Genomic DNA, 25,658 nt, shown 5'->3' with positions numbered 1-25,658 from the left:
GGATACAAAAATCAATGTGCAAAAATCACAGGCATTCCTATACACCAACAGTAGACAAGCAGAGAGGCAAATCATGAATGAACTCCCATTCACAATTGCTACAATGAGAATAAAATAGCTGGGAATACAGCTAACAAGGGAAGTGAAGGACTTCTTCAAGGAGAACTATAAACCACTGCTTAAGGAAATCAGAGAGGACACAGACAGATGGAAAAACATTCCATGCTCATGGATAGGAAGAATCAATATCATTAAAATGGCCATACTCCCCAAAGTAATCTACAGATTCAGTGCTATTCCCATTAAACTACTATTGGCATTCTTCACAGTCAGACTGCTTATTTAAGGGTGTCCCTGATTCCTTTCCTGCTCACTAGGCAGGACCTCACAACCAGGGCCCCCAGCCACCCCTGTCAGTGTTCTCTGGCCGAAAAAGATTTGTAACCCCCCTGGGATGGAGCTCCCAGAGGGAAAGGCAGGCCACCATCTTTGCTGTTTGAGTGACTCAGCCTTTCTAGACTTCAGGCTTCGGGGTGTCAGAGACGACCAGTGGCTGAAGAGAACCCCTAGCACAGCATGGTTGCTCTACCAAAACATGGCCAGACTGCTTTTTTAAGTAGGTCCCCAATCTCATTCTCTCTTACTGGACAGGACCTTCCAACCAGGGTCTACAGCCATCTCCTACAGGTGCCTTTGGGCCAGCAACAGGACTATAACTTTCTGGGATGAAGCTTCCAGAGGGAGGGGACAGACTGCCATCTTTGCTGTTTCACAGCCTTCACTGGTGGTACCTCCAGGTCTTGGAAAATCCAAGGCAACTAGGGACTGGAATGGGCCCAGCCATACTGCAACAGCCCTACAGAAAAGTAGTCAGACTGTTACGTCAGTGTCTGTTCCCATATCTCGTCATGGAGCAGGTACTCCAGACCTGGGCCTCCAACCACTCCCTGCCAAAGCAATCGACCCAGTAGAAACTCAGCAACTTTCTGGACAGAGCTTCCCGGGCAACTAAAAGCATCTGTCATTGCCTCTGTAGCGAAACTGCCTTTGCCACTCTCAGACTAATGAAGGAGCAAAGATCCTAAGTGACTCATCCACACCTCCAAGGTGCAGTTGACCCAAGGAGAGGAAGCCAGTCCATCTCCCGTGGGTCCCTCACACCCCCAGCTGCTCATCACCAGACAGGGAATGCCTGGCTTAGGCCCACAGCACAGTCCCTCCATCCTGGGCTGATTGCATTGAGCAATTGCTGATCTGTATCTCTCTGGGGTGGAGTCCCCAGAAGACAAGCAAATGACCCTCAGCCACAATCACTACTAAGATACCTCCCTCTGGCTGGACGCTGTGGCTCACACCTGTAATCCCAGCACTTTGGGAGGCCGAGGTGGGCGGATCACGAGGTCAGGAGATCGAGACCATCCTGGCTAACATGGTGAAACCCCATCTCTACTAAAAATACAAAAAATTAGCCAGGCATGGTGGTGGGTGCCTGTAGTCCCAGCTACTCAGGAGGCTGAGGTAGGAGAATGACATGGACCCGGGAGGCAGAGTCTGCAGTGAGCCAAGATTACACCACTGCACTCCAGCCTGGGTGACAGAGTGAGACTCCGTCTTAAAAAAAAAAAAAAAAAAAAAAGGAAGAAAAGGTACCTCCCTCTGCTGACTCCAAACTGGGGAAGGAACATAAACACTGAGGTCACCCCAGAGCTGCAGTGGGCAGCCCAAGAGTGTCACGTTGCAATCTATAGCCAGCACTCAGAGGTAGAGGAACTCACACTTACTGATAATTCAGAGGAAGCACGGATACAACTATGAGGAAATATAGGGCAAGAGTCTTGCAATAGAGCAAGAGTCTACCAACTGACAAATAAGCCTAAGTGCCACCTGCTGGATCACACCTCAAAGTTTCAACACCAAAAATACCTCACTAACATACTCCCCTCTGAAGCCAGAGACAAAGAGGCAGTTTCAAATAAAGATGCTACTCAAAGGCCAGACATGGTGGCTCATGTCTGTAATCCCGGCACTTTGGGAGGCCGAGGCCGGCAGATCACTTGAGGTCAGCTTGGCCAACATGGTGAAACCCCATCTCTACTAAAAACACAAAACTTAACCGAGCGTGGTGGCAGGCACCTGTAATTCCAGCTACTTGGGAGGCTGAGGCAGGAGAATTGCATGAGCCCAGGAGGCAGAGGTTGCAGTGAGCCAAGATCACGCCACTGCACTCCAGCCTGGGTGACAGAGCAAGAATCCATTTAAAAAAAAAAAAAATCCTAAAGAGAGCCTCAGCCCAGTGGAAACACCAAAAAGAAATCTATTGACTATACTCAATCTACACTGCAGTGAAAGGAGCACCCACATGCAGACATGAAAAAGAACCAACACAAGAACTCTGGTAACTCAAATGACCAGAGTGTTGTATGTCTCACAAACAACTGCACCAGTTTTCCAACAAGAGTTCTTAACTAGGCTGACTGGCTAGAATGACAGAATTAGAATTCAGAATATGGATAGGAACAAAAATCATTGAGATTCAGGAGAACAGCAAAACACAATCCAAGGAAAATAAGAATTACAATTAAGTGATACAGGAGCTGAATGATGAAATAGCCAGTATGGAAAAGAACCTAACGATCTGACAGAATTGTGTGAATAACACAATACGGGAATTTCACAATGCAATCACAAGTATTAGCAACAGAATAAATCAAGCTGAGGAAAGAGTCTCAGAACTTGAAGACGAGTTCTGTGAAATAAATCAATCAGACAAAAATAAGAAAAAAGAATTAAAAGGAATTAACAAAACCTCTGAGAGTATGGGATTATGTAAACAGGCAAAATCTATGAATCATTGGCATTCCTAAAAGGCAAGGGATGGGGGAGAAAGTAAATAACTTGGAAAACATACTACAAGATATCATCAATGAAAACTTCCCTACCCTTGCTAGAGAGGTCAACAGCCAAGTTCAAGAATTCAGGATTTTCCAAGGTAAAAATGAAAGAAACAATGCTAAAGGTAGCTAGAGAGAAAGGGCAGGTCACCTACAAAGGAAACCCCATCAGGCTAACAGCAGACATCTCAGCTTAAACCCTACAAGTCAGAAGAGATTGGGGGCCTATACTCAACATTCTAATATCTAGAAAGCCCCATAGTCTTGGCTCAAAAGCTCCTTAAAAGTTGCAGGATACAAAATCAATGTACAAAAATCACTAGGATTTCTATATACCAACAACAGCAAAGCCTAGAGCCAAATCAGAAAGGCAAGTCTATTCACAACTACCACCAAAAAATAAATACATAAAATAAAATACCTTGGAATACAGCTAACCATAGAGGTGAATGATCTCTACAATGAGAATTACAAAACACTACTCAACAATCTCTACAATGAGAATTACAAAACACTACTCAAAGAAGACACAAACAAATGGAAAAACATCCCATGTTCATGGATAGAAAGAATCAATATCATTAAAATGGCTATACTGCCCAAAGCAATTTACAGATTCAGTGCTATTTCTATCCAACTACCAATACATTCTTCACAAAATTAGAAAAAAAACTATTTTAAAATTCATATAGAACCAAAAAAAGAGTCCGAATAGCCAAGGCAATCCTAAGCAAAAAGAACAAAGGTGGAGGCATTATGTTACCCAGCTTCAAACTATACAGGTTACAGTAACTGAAACAGCATGATTCTGGTACAAAAACAGATACATAGACCAGTGGAACAGAATAGAGAGTTAAGAAATAAGAACACACACCAATGACCATTTGGTCTTTGACAAGGCTGACAAAAACAAACAATGGGAAAAGACTCCCTGTTCAACAGATGGTGCTGGGATAACTGGCTAGCCATATGCAGACGATTGAAACACAACCCCTTCCTTATACTATACACAAAAATCAACTGAAGATGGATTAAAGACTTAAATGTAAAACCCAAAACTATAAAAACCCTGGAAGACAACCTAGACAATACCATCCTGGACATAGGAATGGGAAAAGATTTCATGACAAAGACACCAAAAGCAATCACAACAAAAGCAAAACTGACAAATGAGATCTAATTAAACTTGGGAGCTTCTGAACAGCAAAAGAAGCTATCAACAGAGTAAACAGACAACCTATAGAAAGGGTGAAAATTTTTGCAAACTCTCCATCTAACTAAGGTCTAATATCCAAAATTTATAGGGAATTTAAACAAATTTACAGGAGAAAAACAAACAATCCTATTAAAAAGTGGGCAAAGGACAAGAACACATGCTTTCCTAAAGAAGATGTGCATGCATCCAACAAGCATATGAAAAAAGCTCAACATCACTGATCATTAGAGAAATGCAAATCAAAACCATTATGAGATAAGATACTAGCCAGAATGGCTATTATTAAAAAGTTTAAAAATAAATAAATAAATAACATTTGCTGTCAAGGTTGCAGAGAAAAGGGAACACTTATACAATGTTGGTGGTAGTATAAATTAGTTCAACCATTGTGGAAAGCAGTATAGGGATTCCTCAGAGAACTAAAAACAGAACCACTGTTCAACCCAGCAATTCCATTACTGGGCATATACCCAAAGGAATATAAATCATTCTACTGTAAAGGTGCATGCATGCATATGTTCATTGCACTATTCACAATAGCAAAGACATTGAATCAACCTAAATATCCATCAGTGACAGGCTGGATAAAGAAAACGTGGTACATCCATATGACCCAGCCATCCCATTACTGGGCATATACCCAAAGGATTATAAATCATGCTGCTATAAAGACACATGCACACGTATGTTTATTGCGGCACTATTCACAATAGCAAAGACTTGGAATCAACCCAAATGTCCATCAGTGACAGATTGGATTAAGAAAATGTGGCACATGTACACCATGGAATACTATGCAGCCATAAAAAAGGATGAGTTTGTGTCCTTTGTAGGGACACGGATGCAGCTGGAAACCATCATTCTTAGCAAACTATCACAAGAACAGAAAACCAAACACCGCATGTTCTCACTCATAGGTGGGAACTGAACAATGAGATCACTTGGACTCGGGAAGGGGAACATCACACACCGGGGCCTATCATGGGGAGGGGGGAGGGGGGAGGGATTGCACTGGAAGTTATACCTGATGTAAATGACGAGTTGATGGGTGCTGACGAGTTGATGGGTGCAGCACACCAACATGGCACAAGTATACATATGTAACAAACCTGCACGTTATGCACATGTACCCTAGAACTTAAAGTATAATAATTTAAAAAAAAAAAATGTGGTACATATACACCATGGAATACTATACAGCCATGAAAAAGAATGAGAAATGTCTTTTGCAGGAACATGGATGGAGCTGGAGGCTATTACCCTTAGCAAAGAGGATAATGCAAGACAGAAAACCAAATACCGCATGTTCTCACTTATAATTGGGAGTTAAATGATAAGAACTTATGAACATAAAGAAGGAAACAGACACTGGGGTCTACATGAGGGGGGAGGCTGAGAGAGAAAGAGGAACAGAAAAGATAACTATTGGGTACTGGGCTTAATTCCTGGGTGATGAAATAGTATGTACAACAAACCACCCATGACACATGTTTATCTACATAACAAATCTTCATGTGTACCCTCGAATCTTAAATAAAAGTTATAAAAACGGAATTAAAAAATAGAAAGAAGAAAGTAACAATGAAATGGAACATGGAATAATCAGGAACTATCCTGGACAAATGGAATACATGGTCACCCTACAAAAATAACACATGATACTATGAGTCAGAGCACAGACCCTCACTGGTCACACTGAAGACATGTTTAGTAAGACTGCACACACATTTGTGATGCTAAAATGTCAAAATTAAATGTGATGGGAATATTGGAGAAGAATCAAAACTTGAAATGTGATATTTTATATATAACTGTATATCATCAATTGGTACATTAAAAAATTATATTATGTATTCATCCTATTTGTATGTTATCCTATCAGATAAGATTATTTTAAAAAATAGTATCTCAAAAAAGGTGCCTATTCAGAACTTGCAGTGAGCCAAGATCACACCACAGCACTCCAGCCTGGGGCAACAGTGCGAGACTCTGTCTCAAAAAAAAAAAACAAAAAAACAAAAAACTGATGCCTATTTTGGTGCATTCTCAAAGAGGTGATTTTGAAAAAGGACTATCTGTCCTTAACAGTAGATAATTTAGATATATTATTTTTGTTCTCCATGCCTGTAATTTTCACCTCAGAGTAACATTAAAGTTTGTATATGAAATGACTATTGGATAAATACTCTTGTATATAAGCATGGCTTGAATCTCAATGTTTGATGATTCCTTATCAGAAATTGAAACAATAATTGTGTGGCTGGCTTGAATGTAGGCTTCAAAACACACAAATCAGACTGATTCTCAGCCTAGGGAAGGATTCTACAGTCAGGCTGGGATTCTGAAGAGATAAGAGCAGCTATCAATTGATGATGTCTACTCCAAGTGCAGGACGGAGAAGCTCCTGAGGGCTCACGTGCCACATATTTGCTGATCTTGTTCTGTTAAAGTCCTAATACAATACCCCATCATTCAAGGTCCTCTCTACAAACTTACTTTTCAAGATTTATATCCTAAACAATCACCCCAACTAAACTTCTACTCTAACTAGTCTGATAAATGTATTGTCCCCTGAAAAATCTTATTTCATTCCTTACGTTTCTTAGGTAGATTTTCCAAGAAAGAGACTATAAGACTGAAATTTGCATGTGGGAAGATTGATGGAAAGGTCTCTGGGAAGCACTTGTAAGTAAATAATGAAGGAAGATCAGGCAGAGGGAGAAGTTGAATGGTGATGTGGTTGCAAAAAGGACTTCAGCCACAACCATGAGGAGCTCCAGAGCTGGACTGGCCTGCAGAGTTGTCTCATAATGAACCAAGGAGAGAGGCTCTTGTACCTTCATGTTGACCAGTCATTGGGTATAAGTTACCATAACCTTGATTGAGTGACACAGGTCCCTTGATTTGATGGTAGGTCCTATACAAGGACTCAGCTGTGAATTTCAGCAGCTAACTCTCCTGACAGCCAAGGAATTGGTGCCTGGGTGCTGTAGCAGAAACGTGGGTGGCACACCAGCATTCACTACACCACTCTTACCTAAAGATCAAAGGCCACTTTGATCTTTCCTATTCTTCCCTCCTATAGGACTCTAATTATCTTTGCAGCAAAGGTCAAGTGCCACCACTTATTTCTTTCCTGATCCTACCACCCTAGGCTAGAGAAAGTTTCCACCCTTCTGAATTCCATTATCATATCATGAGAGCATGGTGCACAGCTGATCCCAAGCACAGTAGAAGCAGAGTATATGTTGAAACCCAACCCTATCCACTTAGACAATATTTCTTTTTGTAAGACTTGATATGCATGGAGGGTTTATTTTGAATAAAAACCTAGGGAGTGTGTCTAGCACCTGGGACACAGAGATGGATAAGTATAAAAGCACAAGCCATAAAAGCAACAGCATTGAGTTAGTTCTCATGTGGTCCCATAAGCCCCTGACCCTTATAGGAGTTAGAACCAAAGGTTTAGGGAGATATTTTCAAGAGTGGTTTTATGATACCTGCTATTGAAGTAGTGCAGTTTCTAGAGCTGATGTGATGCCTAGTGACACAAGTTAGAGAGCATGTCTTCTCCTCAACTGTCCTGCAAGCTTCTATGTAGTCTTTGCACTCCAACCAGAAGGATCCATTGGGTAATCCCATGGAGGGCCCTGGCAGCCACTGAAAAGGTGGGACTATTTTTTCAAATGTCCTGCAGACATCAGTGAAGAATCTAGAACAGAAAACATGAATGAACAATTCATGAGCACATTTGAGCAACGCTTAAGACTTTCATGTGGTTTTCATTTTTCTCTGAAGAGGTGACTGGGTTTATAACTCGATTAATGGGGAGATGGGAGGAAGGAATAGTTTCCCAGTTACTGAAACTCATGTATGGATTTTAGTGTGAACTAATTTGAAAATTTTAGGTTCACCTGGAAGTTATCACACAATGCTTTGGAGAGATTTAACTGTTTATGTGTGTAACTTTGCTTTCTAACTGGATTTCAATGACTCTGCAGGTAAGGACCATGTCTTTCCTTCACAAATATTTAATGATTAATTCATACATTGATGGCAGTGGATCTCTTGGGTCCTGAGGTAGGTAATTTTATTTACCTGATTCTTATTTGCAGACCAGGGCCTGGTGAGCATACAATCATAAAGGGGTCTTTTCCCATTAGTCACCACCCACTAACTAGTGTCTTTTTCCACCAGCCTTTTTCTTTTAAGATCAGAGTCCCTATGCTTTTGTCTGTCTTCTAAATGTCTCATGTTTCTGTCTTCACTTCTTCCAACACTGATGATTACCTTGCTGTGGTCTTGACCTATTCCTCCATCAAAACCGACATGGCTTGTAGAATCACTGAGTTCTCAGACGCTGATGACATTAACCAAGTTTTCATAGGGTATTTAATATGTTTGAACCACAGACAAGAAAGAGAATTAAATATAGGCCCTAGCCTATGCTACTTTTTAATCTTCTTGCATTATGCTCTTAGATTTCTGGGTTTTCCCTACGTGTTTTGGCAATAAAACTGAAAGCTGATAAGACATTAGTTGGTGCGGTCCCAAATATTTTCCAACAGTGAATATGAAAAATAAGAGGTCAGGCGAATCAATTAGTCTGAGATAATTTTATGGGGTTACCCATTGGATTATAGGTTGGTTGGTTATTCCACTCTATTTTCTTGCTCTCTTTTCCCAAACATAGAAAATTCTCACTATACAAAGTCTGTTCAATCTAAACTTCAAAAATGACCTCCAACATACATACTTTGTTCAAGATGCAGGAACGATTTCCTGAATTTTAACTGGGCCAAAGAGACATATGTGTATGCATATCCATGATATTCTCATAAATACATAATATGTTACATATACAAATGTTTTATACTTTTTTCATAATGAACAATATGTAGACAAACACAGAGACTAAGACAAGTGCAAACATAAATAGGAGAGGATTCAAAATCAAATCTATGGAAAAACTGGAGAATGTTTTTAGGTGTCAGTAATTTGCTTGGTAACAGGATCTCTGTGCTTAGAACTTTTCCTGTGTACTCAAATGAGAATTTTTGACTGGATGATCCAGACTATTATATTATCATTTTCTTTCTTTTTTTTTTTTTGATGAAGATAGAGGCTTAGAAATGCAAAAGAGAACAGGAAATCTCCTTTTAAAAAAATTACAGCATTGTCTTGCATAGGCTGTAACCACTCCCCGAACTGCCAACTCAGTGAGCACTATGAAACCATCTTACAAGGAAATACCTATTCTCTGCAACCCAGAAAGCATCTTGATCATCAGTTATCCTCTAGCTGAGTTCCTTATCTGACCCAAGTCTTCTTTCTGCAAACCTTTTGTTCAGGCATTTTCTTTCTACTACTACTTACTAAAATTGAGAAGGTCAAAGTGAAAGTGGTAATTGCTCTTGGCACTTTAGAAAATGGTTTTCTTTCCATACCTATCATTTTCTTTAAAGCCTTCTTCTGCTGAGTCTCTATCAGTTGTGCTTTGTACTGTAGATCAACACATTCGGGACCCCTCTACCTCCTAAGTCCCTTTCTGGTATTGGGGAGTTTAAAATTCAGTGAAGTAGCCCAATGTAAATTTGTTTTCCATGCTATGTTTCTGGTATAAAGGGAGAAGAAAATGAGTAGAAAACAAGATTCTCTTACTGCATTTATGATGTCATCACAAAGTAGTTGAGAATCGGAGGTGGGTTTATGTAGCAGAGACAAGACAATTGGGGAAGAACTTAAATGGGGGAAAAAAAAACTTAGTACTGTTAAAAGAAAAACATCAACTGAATTAAACTTAAAAGAGTTTAATTGAGCAGTGAACTATTCAGGCAGCCTCCTGAGTCAGAGTAGACTCAGAGACTCCAGTGCAGCCATGTGGTAGAGGAAGATTTATGGACAGAATAAGGAAAGTGATGTACAGAAAATGGAAGTGAGGAATAGATACAGCTGGATGGGTTACAGCTCAGTGTTTGCCTTATTTGAACATAGTTCAAATAGTAGACTACATTTGATTGGCCAAAACTCAAGGATTGGCACAAGTGTAGACTGTAGTCTGTTTACACCTCTACCTGTTATGGTTCACGATATACAGAGAAACCTTTAGGCCAAACTTAAAATATATAAGGAGGCAGCTTTAGGCTAAACTTGACTTAACAGTACTATTTTTCTCTATTTAAGATCGCTAAGACAAAGGCCATATAAGCAGTTCACCTTTCCACAACTAATGCATCATTCTATTTGGATTTATATTTGCCATTCTACTAATACTTACAGGTGCCACAGACCACACCTAATTTCTCCCTTTAGAGTTTCCTAGTGAGTTGATTTCTCTTTTTGCCTTTGTTTTTAATCTTGAGTTTGGATTAGTTCTATCTCTACCCACCTTTATTTCTTCAGTGGTTTAGTTGACCTGGTTGCTTCTATCCACTGTACCTAATTCATGGAAAACCAAAGAAAGGTTTTCTGAGTTGAATTTCAGTTAGATCCCAAGCACAGTGGAAGCAGAATATAGGTTGAAACTCAACCCTATCCACTTAGACAATATTTCTTTTTGTAAGACTTGATACACATGTAGGGTTTATTTTTGTAAGACTTGATATGCGTGAGGGTTTATTTTGAATAAAAACCTAAGGAGGGTGTCTGACTGTCTCCTAATTTTCTTCAGGCATATCATCATTATTTTGAACCCTCAACTATATGGACAATGATCATTTTCATTACTGGATTAAGACTCTTCACTTTCCCCTTCACCATTACTGTAATAGCAAATAACAACTTTTGCTATAATATGAACATGTAATTATACCTTGAAGATTTTTTCATAAGCATCAAATTCTATAGTAAAAATAAATCATATGTTACAAATACACTAATCCAAGTTTCTAGAAGTAATGGAAAGGAAAACCATTCTGAAGATATTTGTAATCCATCAATCTTTGGGGAAAAAATATTTCAATCTGGATTCACTGATTTGCCAAAATAGCTCATTTTCCCTTAGCAATAAGAGGGAATACAGTAATAATTTCACTCCTATATTCCCCTTTTATTCTAAGATCATAAATATGCTGCAACCATTAATTAATTAAGTGTTACAGCCTTACTAGTGAAGTAGGTGAATTTCCTGTCTCCAACTGTGGCCAGCGCTCAGAGAAAGGCTGAGTCTTCCCTAATGCAACTAATTAGGCAGTGCTATACCACTAGGGAATATTTCTGATCCCAGCTGGAGATCAACTTGTTCCCTGAAGAAATGGGACTTGATAGCCTTCAAGTTTTCATCCTAACCTCTGTCCCTGCTGTTGCTCTTAGTCATATCAATATCTAGTTCTTTTCGGTGTATTACAGAGCTGTTGGTCTCCAGGGCATTCAGGGTCTAAAAGAAATCATAGATGAAAACTACTTTGTGCTAAAATAAACAAACAGGTTCTTATACTCCATTTTTTTAGTGTGAAACTCCATCTGTGGCAAGGACACATATTTAATTGGTGTTGTGATCACTCCACAGAAGGGGATGAACCTCCCACCTCCAAGATCTGGTTCGGGTGAAACTGATAACATCACACAAACAAGGGGGTATATAAAGGTTTATTACTCATATAATGAACCTCTCTGGGGAGAGCAGGGCTGACTCCCAAGTTGTTCTGAAAATGGCTTAAGAGAGCAGGGAAAGGAGTCAGCTGTGAAGTTTTATTAAAGATGGATGGGGCTGTGTAAGGGTTCCAGTGAGCACAGGTTGGGGCTTGTGTGGTTTTAACTTCCCACCAGTGTCAAGAAAGAAAATATGCAGACTTTCTTACCAGAGTGCCTAGATGTGGGCAGAAAGGAAAGAGGAAAGCATGGGGCTTGGAAGCTATCAGCAGTCAAATATCAAAAATTAAGTCACTATTTTTATCAACATTCTGCACAAAATTCCCAGGTCATACAAAGATGCTGTGTGTATAATTAATGAAATAAGTATATGTTGAGGGAGCAGTTTTGGAAGTATGAAGGAAATAAATAATTCAAAGTACCTAAAACTTTTGACTGGGATGCTGTAAACACAAAATATAGCAGCTGGTAGGGTCTGTGGTGCCAGGAAATAAACAGGCCTCCTCTTCTAATAAACGTTAATGAATTGTGGTTAGGCTGTTACATAGATTCCTTGGGTTCCTGGCCTTCTTATTTGGCTCATATCCTAAAAACCACCACTGCTATTTAAAGTCTCACCAAATTACTATTATAACCTCCCAAGAGTTGAGGGACAAGAGTTGTTTCTGACCATTTTGCAACAGTGGAAGTGGTGGCAAAAAAGGGACTTAACCTAGGGTCACGTATGCAATATCATGATTTCTGATTTAGCATTAATCCACTAAATCAAAATGCTTCTTCCCACTCTTATTTGCCATAATTTCAAAAATCAGACATGCATAATGTTTCTTCCTCCTATCGTTCTAAAAATAATTTTGTTTGGTTCTTATTTGGTCTTGTAATTTAATTTACTGTGAAGAGGAAGTTTAGCCATGTCATTTTAAGAGTAAATTTATGCCGAAGAACGTTTTGAAAGCAATGGTTGGGGAATTAAATACTCCCAACAAATATTCCAAGAATAAGACACATTTCCCAGAATTTCAAATTATCTGTTGTTTTCTCATGTTATCACGGGAGCTCTGATGCTGTTCCTAAGTTACACAAAATTCTACCTCAAGCAGTATGTCTCTCTAGGCTCTGGCTCCACTCTTGGTACAATTGTTTGGTTCTCCCACTGCTGCAAAAAGACATATTTCTTATTGTTTGAATGCCTTTTGTTTTTCCTCTGTTTTCCTTGATCACAAACCGGTCTCAAGAAATGATCCACCAGCTGCTACATATAAAATTTTATTTTTCTTTTGTCATCACATATATAAGTTAATTCAATTTATTCATTCCGCAAAAGTTTATTGAGTAATATTATATTTGGGGTTCTGACAAAGCTAGACATATATAGTCCTGCCCTCATGAAGTACAGTTGAAGAGATAGTACAAGCCTTCATTCTTTATGTCAGGCAAAGTTTTTATGACCTTCCAGATGTCTTCAAGCTAGTACATGGAAGAGACTCAGTATGCAAATGTATACCTCTGCGACTCTAAATCCCATACCCTTCACCAAATCCTCATGTGGTAGCAAGGAGATGTTTCTAAGTTTAAATCATTCAATTCATGAAGGAGCTATTAATTTTACAAATGGAATTGGATATTGGACGGCGGGCCTTACCTAAATCAAAACTATTGCATTCCACATAGCCTGTCCCTCTTCAGTACATTTTGAAGACTTGGGGTTATTAATTTATTTTTCTGAATGTTTATGTAACCTTTTTACTATATTCCTGTAGGCTGCAAAAAGCCTCAGTAGAGGTTTTTCTGTTGCTAAAGGCAAGGAAAACAGGAGTTGGCTCCAGGCATAGTTATAAAACAAATATGTTTTTTTCAAGAAGAAAAATAGCCATGAGAAAGCCAGTTTCCTAAATAGGATGTGTTGGGGTTTTTTTCCACTCATGACTGATTGTGGCACCAAACTAGGATTATCATTTTGGACATCTTTAAAAAAATTAAAGCCCAAAATAAGTCTATAGAATGTTGAAGCAAACAGACCTCATATAAATTCCTAGAATCCAACACAGAATTCATTTCAAAGCTGACCATTTGCAGATCATCTTAGTATGTGTGTTTACTCAGTTACTGATATGCAAAATGCCCTGTCATCAGTATGGTTGTTGGTTTATTTGGCATATGCTACATAACACCGTTGAAGAACAAGCCACTTAACTTTGTGTTTGAAAATGTTAAAGAAGAACTGCACTCCATGTTTATTCTGCATAACAACATCTTTGCAAAAAGGATCAACTCGGAATGAACTTGCATTTTCCTTCTTCATGTTGTCAAGGAAATGGCCCTATGTTAGATCAATTTTTGTCCTCGTTAAACCAATTCAAGAATGAGGTTTTAAAAAGTGGATGGCTACAAAAGTGTATTTTCATATGTTACACCCTGCTGAAAAGGCATTGGCATAGAGTGTTTTGACTTTTTTAAATGTTCTTGAGATTTGAATGGCTGGTCATTGTTGTTATGTCTTACTTAAACTCTCAGCAACCTGTCAGAAAGGGGTGGAATAGTCAGTCAAAACATAAAACATACAAAACACTTCAAAGCATAGTGAGACAGTCTTAAGCTGTTTTTTTTTTTCTTTTAACAACCTGTATTGTGCCTTTAAAATCTTGATACCTCATTTTGAGGATAAAAAGTATAAATGGAACAGGAAATGACACAACATGGAATTACTTCCACAAAAATAAAAATTACTAGAGAGAGGAAACTGATTGAGACTAAAACACAGAAGTCCTATCCGGAAGCAAGCATGTATCCCTTCTTAAGAAGTAGTCTACCATAGTCTACAGCCTCCTTTAATGTTATTTTCCACAGTTAAAATGTGGAAGAAATCTACTATCCAATTTTAAAATAAAAGGAAATCAAGACCCAAGGAAATTTCCCCAAATATATGGTTGCCGACAGTAGACATCGAACATTCACTTACTCCTTTATTTACTTATGACACATTGTAAGTGTAAACAACTTTTAAATTCCACCAACAATTAAATTAATTTTCTGATTTTCTCTTTTAAGACTTGGCTTTGTGTTCCAAAACTCAAGGTTTTTATGGATGATAAGACTCACTTCCTCTGTGGTTAAATATCAGCTATCTAGCTTAGTGTCTTTCAATAGGAAGGCTTAGCCTCCATATTTTTCTATTCATTCAGCATTTATAAGAAAAATATTCACTTTTACGACAGAATGAAGCCAAAGCCTTAAGTTGTTAATATTGACTAAAAATGTACACAGCCCCAGGATATGCCCCTTGCCATTCACAAAACAGATGCTAATTGGAAGTAAATATCATCCATCCATGACTAGACTTGCAAACTCAAACTGTTTTATAAATAACAAAAAGTGTGCCTTCTTTCCTTACCAAACAGCAGAGAGGAAAAAAATCATCAGTGGCTCTGGGAATACATTAATCAATACCCTATTATTTTTTGACTAAACAGAACTTATTTTCTTCTGTTATCACTGAATCCAAGAGAAGAAATGTAGATAAAAAATGAAGAACCTCTGACCCAATTTCTCAATGAATTTCATGTTCATTAAAAAAATGTAATTAAAACATGTATCCATTTTAATTATTGGTTCCCAAGTTTACTAAGTTGGTTTGCCAAATAAGAATGTTTCTGAATACTCAGAATTTTTTTTATTGTGGTACAGAAGCTTGAAGAAGTCAAATGACCTAAAAGAAAAAGAAAAATTGTTCTGAATTCTTGGTATATTAATAGTATTTATAGTTGGACAACTTTAGACCAAGCTGAATGTCATCATGTCTATATCTAAGATAGAGCGACTTTTTGGTCTAATGATACTCTCCTTCCGTGATTCTTCCCTCACATCTGGTCGCCAAAGAGTCGTTCCGTCACCCTGCAGCCTGCTAATGAGATCCTCCATTTAATTAATACCATAAGAATTTTAATTCTGACTGAATCAATTTAACGTGATGTGATTTTGTCAGCTCTATTCCCCAAGTAAAAAGTGAGCCTGATGCTTATTACATACATCATTTCACGGGCCCTGCATTCCCTGCTGACTTAAACAAATTCTAATTAAGACTAATTAAAGCATCATTTATGAAAGCGCTTGTGATAGCTATGCAAACATTCTGGGTGGGTATGCTTTGCATAATAATTATCCTAGTTAATATTAAGGCTAGGTCCTTGGCAATTAGGTCTTTGAAACAGAGAGTTATTCTGAATTTAGACCTTTTCAGTGTGAGCAATTAATAAAAAAAAAAGTGCTAAATTTATGTAGTGGCTTCATTAACAAAATAAATTTAGAAGTAGTAGTATTGTTTGCATTTTTAAAACTAAACATGATTCTTAACCCAGGTGACAGTTATTAAAATAAAAAGATGCAGTTTTTTGATCTGGTAAGTTTATTATAGCCATCCAAGAAAAAGCATTAATTTTATAAGTTGCAGTCAGATTTTTGAAATGAATCTTACTAGTCTACAGCATATTACTTACATACGTAGATGTCTATAAGTAACAGATATCTGAAACAATATTTTATTTATAAAATTGATGTTTAGATAACATTTTAAAAATCTGATGTGACCTCAAAGTGCTATACAGGCAGATTAAATTCCTCAATTTTATAATTACTTGATAGGCCTAATATGCAAGAAAATGTGTCCTTATGCCTGCTGAGTTTAGTGAAATTAAAAATTCTGACAGCATTCATAGTTTGCTTTACCTTTGTTTTTAAAGTCTCTATTATACTGTCAGTATTCACTGTGCTGCAAAATGGAAATGTATTAAAATGCTGTAAAAATGGCTTGCCTTTCAAACTCCTATATACTTTTTCTAGGACTTTATGGCAGGGTCAAGTGAAGTTGGAGGTTTACAAGAAGAAATGCAAAAAAAAAAAAAAAATGAAAGAAAATGTGACTCTTTTATTAAATGGGTAAAAGAGGTTGATAATAGATAGTAACAAGAAAAAAAAAAAAAAAACCATAAAGCTTCTTTTACTTCGACCTTTACAAATACAGTGAATTCAAAACTCAGGCAGGCAACTCAAAGGTAGGAAACAAACTAGTCTACTAACACAAGCTGGTGTGTTAAATATAGAGTCTACTAGATTTTATCCAACACCATTAAAAACCAGACAGAAGTTTTACTCAAGGTTCTATCTTCGAATACTCATAGGATACGAATCACTGAAAGTGAGAAAGATATTCTATATCTTGGCATATAAGAAAATAGGGAAGTTCTCTACATTTTTACCTAATACACAGCAAAAATATTTTAAAAGCCTATATTAACCCCCCACAAGAACAATAAAATGCTAAAAAGACCAAAAAATAAAGATTGAACTGTTGATTCTAGTAATTTTGTGGGACAAAACTGATAGTGAAAAGTAATATGCATAAATCTATTAAGCTCAATCACATTCTTACAAAACTACCTTTGGAGATCGAGACCATCCTGGTGAACATGGTGAAACCCCGTCTCTACTAAAAAATACAAAAAACTAGCCGGGCGAGGTGGCGGCGCCTGTAGTCCCAGCTACTCGGGAGGCTGAGGCAGGAGAATGGCGTAAACCCGGGAGGCGGAGCTTGCAGTGAGCTGAGATCCGGCCACTGCAACTCCAGCCCGGGAGACAGAGCGAGACTCCGTCTCAAAAAAAAAAAAAAAAATGTGATCCTAATTCTGTAACTTCAAGGACAGTAGAAGATTGTCACGAAAGACTGTGCCCAGGCACTGAGTGATTGAACTGCTTTTAGGTCTGTTATCAATTAACTGAGTGGAAGAAGAATAAGTACGCTCATTAAATTGGCAAGCGACACCAACTGAGAGGGGTATCACTGTAACACCTTGAGAAAGTATCCAAAGCAGTGTCTAGTAGAATAAGGTTAATCGAGAATACTTCCACAGCCTAAAACTAGTGAAAACAAACTCTGTAAGGAACAGAGGTATATTAAAGAGCTTCAGGGAATTGTAGTTTGATTACAACTCATGGGTTTTAGCAGTAGATTTTTCTAAATCCAGTATGATCCTGACATAGAATCATATCACATAAGAATCATAAAGCAACCTTCCCTTTAAATAAAAATATAAATGGTCAGTGTAGCTAAAGAGATACGGAAAAATGGCCTGTGAGAAAAGGTTCTTTAGGATAAACGATTCAATTGAACTTAAAGAATTACTGAGTATTTTTCAAAGCCAAGTGCTGGCTGAAGCAGACCAAAGGGAGAGAGAATCATGGCACCCGTTTTAGTTATTTCTTTGTAGTTGTTGTTAAGAGGTCTCTGAGAGTCAGAAGCACAATTAAATGACAAATCGCAGAGATTCCTGCTGAAGACAAGGGCAGAATGTTTGGGAAACTTCTCTCTAAGCAGGATGAAAGAAATAGCTGAAGAATAAGCAAAAGATTATGGGTTGGCAGAGAGACTAAATCTGGGTGGAAGGATGAGGGCAGTTCTTGCCCAAGCTGAACAACTTATATATGTAGGAAGTGTGGAATGATAAAACGTTTTAGGTATCCTTAGGCAAAAAGTGGACCAGCTGATCTCTATAGTTGCTTAGGAGACAAAATAATAATAATAATAATAAAATGAACCAAATCGCTGGAAAATAATTAGGTCAGAAAAAAAAGAAGATATATATATATATATATAGTAAACCCCAAAATAACTTTACAAAGCTATTTGCTTACCTTCTAGACAGGTGAATTCTAAAATAGGAGTGGGCCATTTGTGGCTTCCCTGACAGTGAGTGGCCCTTTAAGGCAGTTGTTTGTAGCATGAGGAAGGGATGAGTTTTCTTTCCCTTGTACCCTCATCCTTTCCTTTATTTTTAATTTACTTATTTGTTGGTCTCCTTTTTTGTTGTTGTTCTCTCTTTTTCTAATATGCAAGAATGCTCTGTTCATGGGAGCTGTTCTAGATTATAGCAGGCAATCAAAGAATTGTCATCCAGAACAGTGGCTCTCAAACTTTGGCCTGTATCAGATTCACCCGGAGGGCACGTTAAAATACAGGCTGTTGGCTCCCACACACAGACTTCTGATTCAGTGTGTCTAGGGTGAAGCCTGAGATTTTGCCCTTCTAACAAGTTCCCAGGTGATGCTGAAGCACCTGATTGTGGACCACAATTTTGAGAACCACTGTTCTGCTCAAGTTCAAAGGTCCCAAAATCTGAGTACTGAAGGAAACCACAGATGTAATCACTAGTTTGAACAACTGCAATCTTTACCTAAAACATCATTAATATTCAGCCAGTAAACATCTGTATGTCCACACCAATTTTTTCCAGATATTATCTGTTTCAATTGTTTCATATTCAGGCCAAATCAAATGTTCTAAACATCACCCCAGAAGACTATTCATGAAGTGTCCATACATTTCAAATTTCATATCAAAATTATTCCTGCTGAGAAGGAAATTATAAAGATTTTAGGTTTCACCTAAATATTGAACTTTCAATCATAGCATGCATAATTAGCAACTAGTAACAACTGCTTTTTAAAAAGTCTCAAAATGGTCACTGAGTAGAAGATTTCATATGGTATTCTAAATCTTAACTGTTAAGGACAGTATGCGTATCCACAGTAATATTTGGGGGGAAAAAAAAAACAACATATAGTACAATTCAGCCATTATGGATAGCAGCCTCTTTATTATTCACATGGGAAAAAAAATGAGGGGCTCACCTTACATTTAGGAAATTAAAAATTCATATTAAGGATGCTTTTAAAAACACTGGAGTTTGTTACCAATAGAGGCTGTAAAAATCTTCCATCTTTAATAGGCTGTGAAGCAGCATTTCTTCTCTCTGGTTTGCTTAAGAAATATATTGCTTGGAGGCAGATGAAAAGACTGCTTAGAGGTTGGAGATAACTTTACAACCCAAGTTTAGGTTCTAATAACCACAAATAAGTTATTAAGATCCCAGGCTGATATGTAATATATGACATTACTAGGCATAATACTTTAAATACATTTAAACTTTAGAAACCTTAAAATGAATTAGAGATGGTAACAGGATCCCTTAGTGAAAGGAGAAATGGCAATCCCATGTTTGCTGTAGTCAACCCAACACCACCCAGTTCATACTGAGGAGGAATAGAAAATATCTACCCCTACACCAATATCACACAGTTGAATCAATTCACTTTACAGAAGAGGAAACTAAAGCTCAAAGAGATTAAGTGTCTTGCCTGAGACCACACACCATTGGGTAAAGATTACATTTTCCTAAAATGGAGGAGTGGTTTTTCCACTGTCATCCCACCACTGCCTTCAAACTTAACCACCAAGGAAGATGTATTAAAACCTGACCATCTCAGGCGATGGAGACCATCCTGGCTAAAACGGTGAAACCCCGTCTCTACTAAACATACAAAAACTTAGCTGGGCATGGTGGCGGGCGCCTGTAGTCCCAGCTACTCAAGAGGCTGAGGCAAGAGAATGGCATGAACCCGAGAGGTGGAACTTGCAGTGAGACAACATCGAGCCACTGCACTCCAGCCTGGGCGACAGAGCAAGACTCCATCTCAAAACAAAACAAAACAAAAAAAACCTGACCATCCAGGCCGATGTTTCCAGAGAATGAATTTTGTCTGTTTTGACTTTTCTACATACTTGCCCACAGGAAGATGAGTTTTTGTTTTATCACTGATTAAATCAGATTTGCTCATTTTGGACAAAGCTACTTTATACAAATCTGAATGCTCTCCTGATTCGTTGGGAGATTAAAAGTGAGCTAGTTAGTGGGCTTGTGCTTCAGTTTTGCTCCCCTGTAAAACAGGAATGATTGGCAGCTCTGATAGGAAGGAGAAATAGATAACCTGTATCAGACACTACTGTGTTCCATGGAAATCTCTAAGAAACTGACAAGAGACTTGGGAAGAGAATTTCCTCTTGTTTTCTTTTCAAGCACACAAGGTTTGTGCGGATTTAACTTGATCAAGTGAAAAGCCTATAAAGAGAAAGAGGCGGAATGAGGTTTCAGGATCTATATTCTCCAGCGACTAATAACTGGCAGTGGCAACCGGGGCCTAAGTGGAAGTGAGCAAGTTGGGCAGGGATTTAACTCACATCCCAAAGGCAAGGTCTGTACTGGTTGTTTGTTCAAATAACAGCTTAGCCTTAGAATGTAATACAAGGTACTCAAGTAAAATAAAAAGTAAACTCCACTCAGCAGAGCAGCCAGATCAAGGAGGAATTTGGCTTTACGATGGAACACATTAAATCTGGTAGGAGGAAATAAGTGTGAATGGTAGTCTTCCTCTCCCAGCAGAAACAAATAACATTTAATTTTGCAGAAATCAATCACAATGAGCACCCCTTTGCTTTTGGCCACATCTCTGAGTATTACCTCCTTCATCAGGGGCAGTGCAGGGGCCAAAGAGGGGAAAGAGTAATTCACTGCAATTCACCACTTGTTAACTTTGGAGTTAAGAAAAAAAAAAAAGGGAGGGGTACATTTGAGGGAAGGAGGTGGGGCTTTGTAAACGAGTTCAGGGATTACTTATAGATTTCATTTAATAATTCTCTACCTGACCCTCAAAATAATGGAAAAGTGAGTTTTATTAACTCATAAGAATATTTGAAATTCAGTCTCTATCTGCCACTTGTATCTTCAGGTAGAACATATAGATAGGGCAGATGGAAATGATATTGTTTAATAACTGAACATTCAATGAGGCAAACCCAAAATCAAAATATAAATATGCATTGTATAAACAGAGAAATTTAGAAGTCCATGTTAATTGTATCTAGTTAATTTTTAACAGCTTCGTGGTGTATTAGCTTTCTAGGTTGTACTCTATGCCGTTCCTGTATTACTCTATTGACAGGCAGCTGGTGCAGTAATAAAACTGCTATTCCCAGATCTGCCAAGGGCTCAGAGAGAGATGAGTACAAGACAGATATCTACCCACTCACCATTTAACGTGTACCGTTTCCTACTGAACATGCAGATGGCATGGCGGTCCCAGATTTCATTTGAGTTAATCTAATCCCTCCACTGCTCCCACTAGAAAGGAGGGCATTAGCAGCCATATGTCAACCAGATTTGTCAGATTATTCATTACAATTAATTGCTGTTCTCACTTAAGGCCTTTAAGGCTGTGAATTGCTCTGAATTCTATTGCAAACACAAAATTATGAGTAAAAGACTTTAGCCCTGTCATTCAAATTTCACGCTGACCTTTATCAGCTTTTGGCTTTTCCATGGGTGCTGGGCTGAAAGCTTTCTAATTGGTGTTCCATTTCTTCCTCACTACAGGTAAGCTGTCGGCCTAGGCAATAAGTATGACCAGAAAGACAAGAGGAAAAACTCTTAGGTCCCAGCAGACAGTATTTAACTGCCAACTAATAATACATTAGGAAGGTAATGAAACGAGCTAGATGTCATAATGACCCAGTATACTAATTAAGCCTCTAAATACTGCAGGTTTTTAAGACATTTTCTGTCTTAGAAAGGCTTACTTTTGGAACCAAATTTCTTTTTACATTGTTTCATTATTCAAACTCTTTTGTAAGTTATTATGGATGATCATTAGAAATTAACCAAATTAATACCCACACCTTCACATGAAGGAGAAGTCAGATTTCAGGCTCCAATACGCTGGACTCTGTCAATGTCATTTTAACATATTCTTAGATGAAGGAAACTTTGAGACTTCTCAGCTCTGCAAAAGAAGTTATTCAATTTATTTTATTTACTTTTCCTTGATGCCACAATCCAAAGTTAGAAGCACTTTCTTTTGCACTTTCCTTTGATTTTCAATGTTCCGTTGAACCTGTTTGGTTATGGATGAATCCTCTTCTCTGTTAAACTCAACCAAAGCCATGGTGTGATGGAATCAGTACTGTTTGATTAGATGATCATCAGAGGATCCTTGATTGCCAAGAAGTGTCTGTCATTGATATTATTAAGCCACAGTGGGGCTGCCTTGATTAATACTTTGTTTGCAACTTCAGACCAGCGATTTTGTCAGTTGTTTCACAAATCTCGACATGAAGGTTTATTAAGGATTTCCTAAGCAGAAGTTGACAGTTGAAACTGCTACTATGATTTCCTTCTTTGTACTTAAAGTCCTTATGTGCAGAATAAGGTAATATCTTGGGTAGGGAAAAAATGAAAGAGAGGAAATCAGTGTTGTTGTTGGGGTTTTTTCTTGGTCGTTACAGAGATACTAATAGAAACCAAAAGTCTCACCACTCTAGTGCTAGAAATGTTATGTATGAATGATAGCATTAGGTTTGGCAATATTCCCTGAATGTAAAATAAAAATTTAGTGTTTTCATCTTAGTCCATTGTCTGCTATAACAAAATACCATAAACCATGTGGTTTATAAACAACAAAAATTTATTTCTCGCATTTCTGGAGCCTGGAAAGTCCAAAATCAAGACTCCAGAAAATTCCATGACTGGTGAGGGCTCCACTTCCTAGTGCATGGATGACTGTCTTTTCTCTGTGATCTCACCTGGTGGAGGGGCCTAGTGAACTCTCTGGGGCCTCTTTTGTAATGAATGAGCTCTGCTGTCATGACCTAATTACCTACCAAAACCCTCATCTCCCAATAGCATCACCCTGGGGGCTAGATTTTCAACATATGAATTTGGAGGGGTGGGCATAAATATTCAGTCTGTTGTAGTTTCATTTAAACATTTATCAATAAAATAGTAAAGAAGAGTTATAGCAGGTGAATCATGTCTGCATTTAAGCACACTACTTATTGTTCTTTTTATTGGACATAGGGACTTTCAAGTGGTAATGGAGATCAACCAAAAAGGCCAAGGATACAATAATTGGCCTATGAAAGTCATAATTAATACATCTTCTCTCTAAATGGAGACAAAATAAGAATTCTTTCTTTTAGACCTTTCACTTACTTTTCTGATGAGAGACAACTTACCCATGAAGTACCATCTTTGCTTAGATTTTTTAAGCCCTGAAAATGATTTAGAAGAATTTACGTAAGATAACTACTATGTCATGGTTAGATTTCCCTTCTTAATCAAATACACTATATAAATCCAAAAGTGTTTAATCTATGTAAAGAAATATGTTTACATCTTTTGTTGATATATATAAAAGAAGGATCTCAATTTCTACAAATTAATATCCTGGGAAAATGATTACCCAATTTCAAATGCCCGAGGATTACTTTCTCTAATTAGCTAACTATTAAGAGCACTAAATAGATTTATCTTTAGACCTATTTTTAATATATTCCGTCACCTTTTTTCCCAACTAGTAGGATTTCATGATTGAAATAAGCTTAGGGATGGTATGACTGAACAAACTTTGATATCAGATGGCTACCAGATCAAGAAAAAGTTGGGCTCTTTCTTGAAGCAAAAGAAGACAAATACAAGATGAACAAAGAAGCAATAATGATGCAAAAGATAAATGAGGTGATAGTCTACATTTCCAATAAATTCAGGAAAGAATGGCATATCTTGACTGCTGAAAGGCTGAAGGAAAACAGTGACCCCAGAAATATCAAATAGTACTAACTTTCAAACCATGATTTGGCTTCAACTAAACCAGTTAACACTGACCTCTGCTACTATTAATCAAAATCAGATGACTTGAGCAAGTCATATCACCTAATTAAACCTTATTTACTTCATGTAAGTAAGTGAGAGAGTTGGAATAAATAATTTGTCATTTTTATTTGCTAAATTTGATACTAAATACCATGAAATGAGAAGAAAAACAGAAAAAAAGTATAAAGCTTAGCCAGAGGTCCAACAAATCTCTAAAGGTAGAAAAATTTTAGACAAGTAATACTGGACTCTTTTTATACCATTTATGAGAATTTGCTTGAGGTGGAATGAAAATAATAATGGAATCAACTTTTCCTTCAATACACGTAAGCCCATTGTTTTCTCTATATATAGGCAGTGCAGACTAGACTACAGCTGTTTCCTTTTAGTGGCATGAGTAATATCTATGTCTATCTTTTGGAAGTTCTGTGATGACAAGAGCTGTGTATATCCGGTTCTCAGTTATATATTCCCAGAAATTAATATAATACCTAGTTCTTAATGAATATGCAGTAAGTGTTTGTTGAATTAGTAGAACACATAAATCTCAGTGACAAACAAATGCATCTTAAATCTTTTTTCCTAATTTGGTAAAAAATAGTGTCAACTGGACAGCTCTAGGAAATGACAATGTCAAATATTCTATTGGCGTACTTTGAAATAGATGTATCTTGATTTCCATGCAGTTCTTCTTCTCATGCTATTTGACTTCTCGTTTCTTAAATGTCTCTGAGTTTGAAGATAATTTGGGGAATTTGAGAAAAATCTATCCATTAAAGGCCGAGCTCTTTGAAAATGTACCAATTACATTTTTGCTAACTAAACGTAAAGATGTTTTAATATTTCAAGTAGTTGTGTGACTTGAAATTTGCTAAAATAATTCCCAACAAATATGGAACATTTGGTATTTTTTTCAAAAAGTAAGCTGGGTAGGTAAGTCTTTTACTCTTTTAAAAATATAATACTATAAAATGCTTAAAATTTCATACTTCATTAAATTTTATGTGACACGAATTTAAAGTTCTCATAATAAAACCCATCTCATTAAGATCACTTCAGTTGAACAAGGTATCTCAGTTAAAGGAGAGAAGTAACTGTCACAATGAAAAGAACATTTCTCCTTCCTTAAAATAGTATACAACAAAAATGTAAAATCTCAACTGATAAACACTAAATAGCCCTCACCAGCGGTGGAAATCAGCAATATTAGGGTGCACATTGCAATATTTAACTTAGCCTTCATGCACATAGGTAAGCTTTTCCTCTAATGTACTGGTTTTTTAAAGCTGAAATTAAGCCATATAGTTTTAAATTTGCTTAAACCAAAACATAAAGTGAATGAAGTCTCAGTTTTTGTCCTAGTTATTATATAACTATTGTGCAACTCTAATGGTTTAAAAGAAAGCTAATATGTCTAAATATGAAAGA

Source organism: Papio anubis, chromosome 10 (assembly GCF_008728515.1).
Source record: "Papio anubis isolate 15944 chromosome 10, Panubis1.0, whole genome shotgun sequence".
Lineage (NCBI taxonomy): Eukaryota > Metazoa > Chordata > Mammalia > Primates > Cercopithecidae > Papio > Papio anubis.
This window is presented reverse-complemented; position numbering follows the sequence as displayed.